Source organism: Uloborus diversus, chromosome 1 (genome assembly GCF_026930045.1).
Source record: "Uloborus diversus isolate 005 chromosome 1, Udiv.v.3.1, whole genome shotgun sequence".
NCBI classification, from domain to species: domain Eukaryota; kingdom Metazoa; phylum Arthropoda; class Arachnida; order Araneae; family Uloboridae; genus Uloborus; species Uloborus diversus.
Window position 1 is genome coordinate 216,972,154 of NC_072731.1, and position 11,997 is coordinate 216,984,150.

Genomic DNA, 11,997 nt, shown 5'->3' on the forward strand with positions numbered 1-11,997 from the left:
TTTAAATATATACTAACAAAGAATAGAATATTCCCAGAGCCTGTAATTCTTCAGATGATTTTATAATGTTCTTTGGACCAAATTTAAGTTGATCGTTCGTCTAAAAATAAATTTGAATTGTCACAGACTAAGCAAAAAAAAAAAAAAAAATGCTAGCGAATGTAATCGATAATATATTATTGTAAGAAATGAAAATTGCTGTCTGTCTTCTTTAGAAAAGTAGAAAAAAAAATTGCTAATATATGCGCATATCGATATTTGTCTTGCAATTTTTCTTAAATGTGTACATTGTTGAATATATTAATTGTTCTTCGAAATGTTAATGTTTCTTTCGGGAAAAAAATAGAATTTAACTTTGATTTATCCCTCAATCTGTATTAAAATGTTTGGTGAACTACGGTTCCAAAAACATTAGCTGTAGTCTTTTGAGATATATAAATTAAAACAATTTTCATCTCCGTCAGCCTTTAGCTATCACGTCACAGAACCACCGAGAAGGTAGGTATACCTGTAGAAGGTGCTAGCTTGATTCATAATCCTTCCCCTCGGATGCATTTTTCTTCCTTGTATTCTCTCATCAACTTGTATTGCTTGAAACTTATTTGAAAAAATCATGTCGCTATGTATCTTGTCAAGGATTTTACTTAAATGGCCAATTGTTAAAAAATAAAACTTTAAAAAGAGAAGAAGGAGCGAAATGAATTTTTTCTCAGTTGCTAAATTTCCGAACACGTTAAATTTTTTGGCCTTGTACAGAAAGTTAAATAGAGTAAAACGTATTTTTCGCGCATTAGAGTAACATCATGCACAGCTGCAATGTAAACGTCAATTGAATATCTGAATTTGACAGGTGTAACAATTTATGCAAGGTGTGGAAAAACTTCTGGAAATCTTTAGAGAGTTGAAATTCATTTAGGTGCAGAGAAATATACACAAGACAATAATAAAAATCAGTAACTCTCAAGGATGAAATAGACGTCAATAAAAACATACGCTTGTTTTAATTTAGTATCAACTTTTACAATCTTCAACACTTTTAATTGAACTTTGAAAATTCAAATACCAGATTTTTAAAAAATCTAGTTATGTTCTTCTCTTTTTTCAGGAATTGTAAAACTTTTATTATAATACGCTTGACTAACTTTTTGAGGCTTACTTTTGTCATAAAATGAGTGAAATACTCTTTTGGAGCATCTATAAGCGCATTAGGGTAAAAGTGAAAGAGACGCCATACTTTTTGTAGAAATTAGGTAAAAAATTCAGAATGCAATATAAATCAGTGCTGTATGTTTCATTTTAAAGTTACACTACCATTAAGTATTTAAATTACCATTAACAAGCTTTAGACTTGAATAAAAAAAATAATATTAAATTGTAAGTTGACAGCTGGCCATCTCTCCCATAACGTGTGGGAGAGACGTCATATCGAGTATGAGAGATGCCATATACTGTTATTATTCTTTGATTTTGAAATTTTATGGATTAGTTCTCTATTACAATTATTACAATGCGGAACGTACATTGTACGTGACTCATGCAGCCATTTTTAGCATAAGGAACTTTTTATCCAGAACGATTATTTTTGTTAACTAATAATTTTAACTACATTCCGCGCACATAAGCAACTTGTTCCCGCTTCGCTGTCGAGCTTGATAGTTTTGGCATTGGATAAGATTTCTGAAGAATCTTTGAATGAGTTTCGTTACTAAATCGTTACCAAATTTGATAACCTGATTGTATGATATGCTGCATTCAGGGTGTTTTATTTTGCGTATGTTCATTGCAACAATAATGAGTAAATATTTGTTGCGTAAATATTAGAAATCTATTTATATTTTACAGCAGCAGTGACAATATCTTATCTTTAGTCGACTTTGTAGTTTTCAAGTCATTAAATTTAAAATTGTAATCCTTCTAAAATATTTCATAAGCTGAATGTTCAAAACACCAAGTTCGTTGTTCTAAATATTAATGAGAAGTTCGTTTTGGAAGGTATTCGTTTTCAATCTACAATAATTTATTTCAGATCTGATTTGAAAGACAATGCTTTAAATTCAATAGAAAATTTAAGCAGGTCAGGATGATTGTTGTAGTCTCAAACGGTTTAAAAATTGTTAGTAAGATCAATAACCATTACCCACTAGCATTTTCAGTCAGAAAAATTGTTCAAAAATGTTTCGTTTGATTATATATATATATATATATATATATATATATATATATATATTTTTTTTTTGCTGTATATCGAATAGGTATGATAGGTATGGAACGCACTAGAAGGTGATAGAAATACATAAAAAAAATAAACAAAAACTTTTGGGAAAAATGTGTTTATATCTTCAAGATATTTTACTTTAGGCGGAGAATTCAATAACGTTAGAGATGAAATGCAGCATTACAGAGTTCTAACATTTTCTTTTATTTATTGACTTTTGTCGCTATTTAAAGTATTTTCAAACACAATATCCAAACTTGATTTCAACTCTTTCCCTTTTATCTACCTTTGTTTCGCCGCCCATCTTCAAAAGTTACGAACCTCATTGAACATTTATGTGTTCTTTGGCAAGGGGAGGATATTTTATTTGTATCTAGGTTTGGTTTCACAGTTGCTCCAAATTTAGTTCAAAAGCATAAAACTTTTTGAGAAAAGTCTAATCCAATAATCACATGTTTATTGTAAAGAAACTTATTTTCCAGGTCACAGATTGCGTGAACTATCGCGCTTGAGATATTGGATAAAATTATAGCTAGAATATATTCTAGATTTATGTTTTGAGATAAAATTTGCGTTGCAATAAACTTAAGTGTGTCTCTTGGAATTGGTTCTGCTTGATTGTATTGAAGCAATGTATTTTCGCTTCATTACTTGAGAGGAAAAGATTGCGACGAGTTTGAATTTTGTATACGATTTTAGTTGTAGAGAGGTTTAATCGAGCAGGTACTTTTGATAAACGTGTAAAAAAATACAGAAAAAAACCCCCTTAGAACTAATATTAAATAGGCCACATTTCCAGTGGATCAACATCAAATTTGAAAAAAAATGTTTACCTTCCTTTTTTCCGAAAGTTCATTTCTAGTTTGAAATCAAATCCAAAATAGAAAGCACAAACTTGTTAAAATAAAACGTTTCTACTTATAACCCCTTTCAGAAGTCACTAAAGTCGATTACATATGAATATTTTGTGAAAAAGCTTTTTAAGTATATTAACAAATGTACAAAAATGTGACGGTGACGTAAGTTTAATTTGTATTTGATTAATTCTTCCTTCTTTCTTTTTCTTTTTTTGCTGATACCTTTTCAGATTTTTACCTTTATTTTCAAATGACATTTTTGCCTATTTTAAGCCTTTAATGTAAGATGTTATAAAGTTTTCATTTACTTCGTTAGCAATACAGAAGTTGATAAGAAAGTTTTTTTTCACCATTACTAACCTTTATGCTTCACAGAGTTATTTTCATGCTGTGCATCAATAATTTATCCTCGTCTATGACTCTATTCATGAAAAAAAAAATATTGTGAAGGACCTATAATCTAAGTGAAACCTTTATCTTTTTTTCTTACATTCTAAGCTGTCACTTCATCAGCACGTTTTCTCTCACGCCACACTGGTGTTCTTTCTGTGCTTGACTTAAGCATATTTACGACAAAAAAAATATGTTTCAGTGAAGAAAATAGATTATAAACGACGAGAAATCTAAACAATACTCGAAATCCGATTTTTAACTGTTGTCAAATACAATGAAAAAAAATGGTAGTTATAAAGTTGATTTCGTCATAAATGTTAACAAACTACCTTCAGGGCAAGGTGTATTACCCTTCTAAAATGTTCACTTGTCACCCAAAATCCACAAATGTATGCATTAGCTCAGCCTTGAAATTAATTTGTTATATTTCTTTACAAAACTAAACTTATAATTACTATTTATTGTTTTTAACAACAATTATAATACGAAAGTAATTTAACTTTAAAAAATTACTACTATTTTTCATTGTTTTTGGGAACAATTGTAACACGGAATCATTTAACTTTAAATTTACTATTAGTTTTTAGAGTTTTTGGTAACAGTTAAAAAACAATTAAATCACTTCCTTCAGATAGAAAGCTTGCGGATCAGAATTTCAAAATCCTCGCATAAAACGTTTCATTTCAAAAGAATAAAAATCATTTTTTTTTTTCAATTTGCATAAAATGGTCTTTGAATCTAAGAAACTTTTCTTCTGTAAAATCAAAAACGATGTTTTGTGATATGATAATATTCTACGCTGTTAACAAACAACATTCGATATAAAAACAACAATCTGGATCCTTCTTAGCATTTATTTTGCCATTAAAAGCTTTAAACTTTGATAAAATGGTAAAAATTGGGTACATCTTAGCCAGAGGGGAGAAACAAAATTATCCAAACCATATTTCTTCTTCTAAAACCCTTTCAGTTTATTTTGCAGAAATTCGATGAAACTTTGTTTTCAATTGTTCTAGAAAGGGAATTATGTTTTTCCATTTTCTTAAACTGAGCAACTAGTTTACTGCTATTTGTTTTTTGCATACTAGAAAAAAGTGGAAATTACATCGGTTTTGCACTGCCTTATTAAATGTGTTACTCGATCATGGAAATTAATGAAAAAAACTTTACATAGCATTTTCCTTGTTCAGGTATAAAGTAATATATATGCTAATGTGGGGAAAACTAACATGTTTTCTTGAAAGGAAACTTGGAAAAAAAATATGTTATTCTTTTTGACTATCGAAAATTTTACATTACATAAGCGTATAGATGAACAAGAACTATTTTTAGACATATTGAACAGATTCGAGCCGTTTATCTGCTATTGAAGAGAAAGTTCTAAACACATTCAGAGGATCTGAAAAATTGCTCTAAAAGGCAGGTTGAAAATTTGAACTTTTTACTGAATTTATCTTTTACACATTTGTGAAAATTTGCTTTGGCAGCAGTGATACGTCATACTCTACAGCAGCGTTTTACAATTTCTTTTTTCAGTGGAACATTTTTAAGGCTCACAATTTTCAATGCCGTAGCCGGGGTTCTGTTCCAGGGGGGGGGGGATTCAAACCTCAAACAAACTATCGCATTAACTATGCATTACCTATTTGTATTTGTCATTAAATAGTTAATTAAATATATTTGATTAACGATCATGCTAATTATTGATAACTGCTAGGTATTATTTGTTATTGTAAAACACCAATACATACACTACTATTTGTATTTTTAAAAGGGACAAATATCCTCAGGAATTTATAAATGAGTCTTTTGATTTATATTATTCATTTAACATTTTCAATTAGGAAACGAACTACTCATGTTTTTTACCTGCAAACAATAGTATTATTAATTCAATTAAATTAACACTGAAAATGTTTTTAAACCTTAAAAATAAAAATGTCTTTAATTTTCAACAATTTTTTTAATTATTTATAAATCATGGACTTAGATGTTACTATGTGTTAACGTCAGACAGAGTTAGAACATTTAGATGCCCTTGACCAGTACTGCTCCTAAAATTGGTCCTTACTCGTTAAATGTTGAAATTGTCCTCTCAAATGCTGTTAGAGATACACAGTGAATAGCTGGTATCAAGAGCAGAATATATGAAATTGATGACAAAAATCGTAATTTTCGGATTGCACCCAAATTTTTTCAATATTTAAATCACTTTTAAAATAATGTTACAAATCCTGTAAATAGTAATTATTGTAGTAACGTAACCTGTAAATAGTTTCCCGTAATGAATATAAAACCCCTTAACATATGGCTAAAGTATACGACCCCCCTATTTCTTTTTTGTTCATTGATGAAATTTGATAACGGTCTACTATTTTCCAGAAGCGTTTGGAATATTTGAGATATTTCTTTCGGTGTGTATGTAAACCGTTACGCTGGATAAAGAGTGAGTTTCGATTGAGAATTTGTACTGAGAGTGTGTATTAGCTCTGTTTATAGCGAAGCATTTCGCTGTGTTGTTTTCGTATTTGGAAGAAAATACGTGTGTAACCGTTGAGTTTACGGTGTTGAGTGATATTTGCTTAATTGCTGATGATTATTTTAGCAGTTGTTAACGATTTCTCCTGTACATAGTGTAAATAAAGCTCCTGTGTTTTTATCAAGAACTGTGTCTTCATTTCAAGAAAGTGGAAGTCGCTCCGGATCCGTTACAATATCTTTGGTGATATTAGGGATCAGAAGTTTCTCCTGGAAATTTTTTGAAATAGAAGTTTTTAAAACACATCTTTGGAGACATTGGGTGAGAAGGCAGAAGGAGGTGTTTTGGGATTGATCTTAGAAAAATTGTGAAGTTGAAATCTTGAAGGCATAATTTCAGGCTATTTTTGATAGTCTAAAATTTGCATTCTTTTAGGCAACTAATAAAATTATTAGAGTGATTAACCCTGATGGTAATAACAGTCAGATAAGTATACGAAAGTAAAAGTAAATTTATTTTTAATTTTCAAAAAACGTTAATTTTATCGATATTTTAAAGAACAAATTTGAAAGTTCTGAAAAGAAAACCTGTAAGTTCCATGGAACCCCAAAAAGAACTTGCGGAGAACTTAAACTGTGTTCCGCGGAACCCCAGGGTTCCACGGAACACAATTTAAGAAATGCTGCTCTACAGCAGGTGTCGTGCATGACATCATAACATACATTGATTATTGTTTGTATTAAATGCGATCTAAACGCATTCATTTTACATTTATTTTACATTAACTGGGCATATAGATGATCTGGTACACTTTTTAGACATAAGAAACAGGTTTGAGACTTTATCGGCTATTGATTTCAAAGTTCTAAACACATTCAAAAGATCTAAAAAATCACTTTTGAATGCCGACAGGAATTATGAGCATTTTAGTGATTTTCATCCTTATAACATTTGAGAAAATTTGCTTAATACGTCTACATTATTAATTTTACATTGGCTGGCATATAAATGAACAGGTACACTTTTAGACATATTAAACAGACCCTTTGTCGGCTGTTGAATAGAAAATTCTAAACATGTTCAGAGGATCTAAAAAATCACTCTAGAATTCTGATTGAAAATTTGAATAGTTTAGTGACCTTACCTATCCAAAATTTAAGAAAATGTACTTTGGCAGCAGTAATGCGTCAAACACTACAGTAAGCATCGGGCATTACATCATAACTTGTATTTATCATTATTTGTAAACAATTTCGTCTAAACGCATTCCGATTATCAATGAAGGTTAGAAGTTCTCATGTTTTTTTCGATTCTCTACTTTGCTATCACTCGTCACAGTTTTGGAATAGGAACAATTTTGGTTACAATTAGTTTATTTTTGACTAGTGGTACCCGCACGGCTTTGTCCGTAATAGAAAAATTAAACCGTCTTTTGGTTCGCCTGTATATTTACAAATAATGTATGGTGAATTTTCTCGCCAATTGGCTTGTACCAATGTTACGGTTCCACGTTATGATAATTTTGTATCTAGCCAATTGACTTGTGCCCATGTTACGGTCCCACGTTATGATTATTTCGTAATTTACTAGTCCATCTTATGACATTTTTGTTCTTAAAATTGGAATAGAAAAAGAACCACGTCGAATTTTTGAAAAATCACTTCGAGGTGCATACCTCCATGCTACAAACTAACTTTGTGCCAAATTTCATGAAAATCGGCCGAACGGTCTAGGCACTATGCGTGTCACAGAGATCCAGACATCCAGACATCCTACAGACATCCAGAGATCCTACGGACAGAGAGACTTTCAGCTTTATTATTAATAAAGATGGTGGCTTTACATTGCTAGTTTCCAGTAGTGAAGGTAGTAAATTGGTTTGACGTGTTTTGAGTCGTACTTTGCGTATGGAATTTGCCTCTTCCTGTGTCGTGTGTCGGGTGAGGGAAACTATTTATCATATAATGCACAGAACAGTAACATTTGGTGACTGATAACAAAATCAACTTGGTTAGTCTGAGCTAAAATAAAAACAAAGATAATAAATCACAATCCGATTTCCAAAAATATACTTGCGCAACATTTTTTTAAATATATTTTTGTAAACTTGATGATTTATACTTTATTTACTCCTTCACATTAGATACATTTAGTTTCAACAATATTAACAATGTTTGGTATGAAATCATTAAAGATTACATGCACACTGCAGACGCTTTAAAGTAAACATTGGAAAAAAAATATTTAAAGCTAAATAATAAAAATTATAATCATAAGTACAAATAAAAATTACAATAACTCCCATTTCCATAAATAAATGGTCAACATCTTATTTTGACTGTTTTAGAAATCACTTTTTTTAATACAATAATTTTTATTACTTCTGCTTATACTCCCGCTGCAATAAAACAAAACAACTTCATCGTGTTTGATATTTTGTAACTTAATATGCGAGTTGCAAAAGTGTAAATCGTAACAATTAGTGCTGAAACTCATGCCGCACTGCGATAACGGATCTTGGATGGTTCTAGTCGAAGCATAAGAGATTATATTTTCTGTTGAGACAGCGTCTTGCAAACTGAACTTGCGACCCCGTCGTAAACATTAGAAGCATGCTGGTTACTGTGTTACACTCCGTCTTTCTAGTGTTAATGTCTATACATTTAGACATTAACTGCTGCTTAGGACCCAAACTTCACACATTTAATATATTAGGCAGTAAAAAGAGTAAATCAGTGAAATGGTAATGTAATTTACTTCGCTTAGTTTAAGTAAGCTGGGATGAAAAGAATTGTGTTAAGCGAAAAGCGTGTGGTGTGTTAAGGAAAGATACTATTTCCTGATTTATTGTAACTTTTCTGTTATAATCAATGCAGTAGTCGCTGCAGTATAATGGATAAAAAGAGAGAGAAAAACTTGTTTACTTTATACGATTTTTATTCTATTCATATTCGAAATTTTATGTCGGCCATTATAGTGTATCAGTCCTAGAGTTTAAATGCATCGAAAAATATTTTCTAATTTTCCATATGTGAAGTACATTAATGAATTAAATTACTAAAACAAGATTTTAAAACTTATTTCAACATAGAACAGAAAGAGAAAACAATTCTACACAGTTCTCGTGCCTCTTTAAACTTTCTTTTACATGAAAGATACAAAATTTGTTTAAAAAAAAAACGTTTTGACTGTCAAAATCATAAGAGAAAATTTCCATACACTACAGGGTGATAAAAAATATTTTGGACACACAAAATACATTATAATTTTAAAGCCAATGAAAAAATTATGACCTAACTTCAAAATAAATATACATTATTTATTTTGAATACATACATTATTTTGTCTAATATATTTAAAATTTTTCAATGTGGCGATTTTTTGCTTTAATGCAGAGCATTTAAAGTGTAACAAAATTTTCGACTGTGGGCCGCAAATCACTCACTGATAATTTATCCCTTTTCCTTGCATAAGGATTGCCAAAGTTTTATGATTTTTAGCATACATCCAGCTAACACATACAGATGGGCAATATGTATTAAAAGCTGAAGCATCTATTGGGTCTTCCTTTAACGCCTTTCCCTTAATGCGAGCCTACATACGTATATTTTCATATATAACGCAGAAGCTTTGTTGTGTAATTGAATAAACCGCTGCAGTAACCAATGGGAAGAGACAGAACAACTAAAATAATTGTTCCGATACAGCCTGTAAATAGTAAGCCAATAACTTCGTGATAAATTCTTTACTTTTTATGATGTGGCAGTTTGAAGAAAATTCTGATATGGTAGATTATTGTACAGGCCTGTGCCTAATAAAAATAATTTTCTTCGGTTTAGAACACAAAAGCGTCTCTACTTACGCAAAAAGTGTTGCAGATGATTAAACATGAGGTTATTTGGTTTAACAAGTGCAGTCTTTTTAAATTTTTGAGAACTTTCTTTCCGTTTCACGCGCTGTACCGATTAATTCCATTTTATCGTATGGCACATACTGCATATAATCTGATTTTTATCTCAATACCTTAATTTAACTTGCCGTTTATAAATTACTCCTAAATATTATAGGGCTCGATCGATGGCATTTTTTGGCCGATGGGCCGATGCCGATTGTTGGCCGATTGTTCAAAGATGGCCGATGGCCGATTGTTTTCCTCCAAATGGCCGATGGCCGATGGCCGATTGCCGATGGCCGATGGCCGATGCCGTTGGCCGATGGCAAAAAAAAAATCTAACAGAAATAAATTGATAAGATTGTTAGGGATTTAAAGGATCATTGATTCATTTCACTTTACTTCCTTTCTACGAATAAGGAACTGCAATCACAAAAAAAATCAGATTTTGACCTAAATTTCTATTTTACGATCACCCAATTTAAACTTCACACGTTTTTTCGGCACATCTGTACATGCATATGTACCTAACAACATATAGATGACCGAGATATCCATTTTGAACGCCTCCTTAATTAATTATCGCAAATTCTCTTGTGATGTCTTCATGCGCGTAAACTTGCGTCACTCAAAAATGTTATGAAATAGTAAGTTGAAAACTCATACGTACGTAGTATGATCTAAAAGTTCGAGGACAAATTGTATATAACCTTACCCTGAATAGTTCACAATACCGAAGTACATCTATCTACAAAATAGTCACCTTGAACGACTAGGCATTTCTGCCAACGTTCGTATAGCTTTTAGAAGCACTCCTGGAAGACATTTATCGCAACCTCCTGTAAGGTCTCTTGCGCTGCTGCTTTAACTTCATCGTGGGGAAAAAGGCGACTTTCATGTTGAGGATGCACGGTTCGATTGGTCGATACTCTGATATGACAAACAAATAACATGACGATTCGTCGGACTTTGCTCCGTATGACTTTCATTTGTTCCGAGCAAAAAAACATTTGCATGGACCTGACGCTTTCTTCCGTCAGGAGAAGACAAAACTGTATCACAGAAGGTAGCGAAAAATGGCTTGCAGGAGTGCTTCCAATAGTTATATGAACACTGGCAGAAGTACATAGTCTCTCAAGGTGACATTTTGATGGTGGATGTACTTCGGTAATGTTAACTATTCTGGGTAAGGTTTTATACAGCTTGTCTCCCGAACTTTTGGATCGTACTACGTACAATCTGTATAGGGTGTAGTTATGCTTCTCCTTTTTTGACTGCTGTATGATGGAAGACAAAGAACAAGAGCAAAAAAAAAAAAAAAGAAAAAAAGAAAATAAAAATAATAAAGGAAGAAAAGCAAAGAGGTTTAATAACCAATTGATTTGTTTTTTAATTGAACATATAACTAAGATTTCAGTAATATTATAATAATGTATGGGTTTAGGTACACTAAACATAGTTAAAAAACATTAAATTATGTTGTTTAATCATTCAAAAAAAATTAAGAATAAAACTATGAAACCCTCAACAAATTACGCAATTAAAGTGTAAATATTGCACAAGACATTTTTAGTCATCAAATTACACAAAAAGGTAACAGATGAATTACAATATTAAATCATAATAGGAATATTTTTATATTTATTTAAAATTTATGAACGGAAAAGTTTGCACTTTTCATAAAAGCTGTAACAGTGACATAAATTTTGCGAAAAAACGAAATAGCCATGAAAAGAGCGAGGTTCTTAAAACGCATTCTCAATAAATAAAATCAATATTTACACTAATTTAATAACTGGATATATATATATTACTTGATCTGATGTTTGCACACGTAATATTGAACAATTTGTTTGTTTAATCTGTTATGAAGCATTACAAACAAGTTCAAATTTAATTTTTCAGTTTAACAATAATTTTCTGAAATTTAAAAAATTGCATGATAGAAAATGCTTGAAATTTTTCTTAACATATTATTAATAATATGATGGAAACGAAAATAACTTATTCATTGATTTTATATAAATACATAAAAATAGCTACTTACAACAGAAAAAAAAACGATCGCTATTAATGATGCAAAAAAGATGGCGCATTACGAAATGTAGTAGGTGAAACAAGTATAAGAAATATGCAAAATGATATTTCTTGACCAAAATAA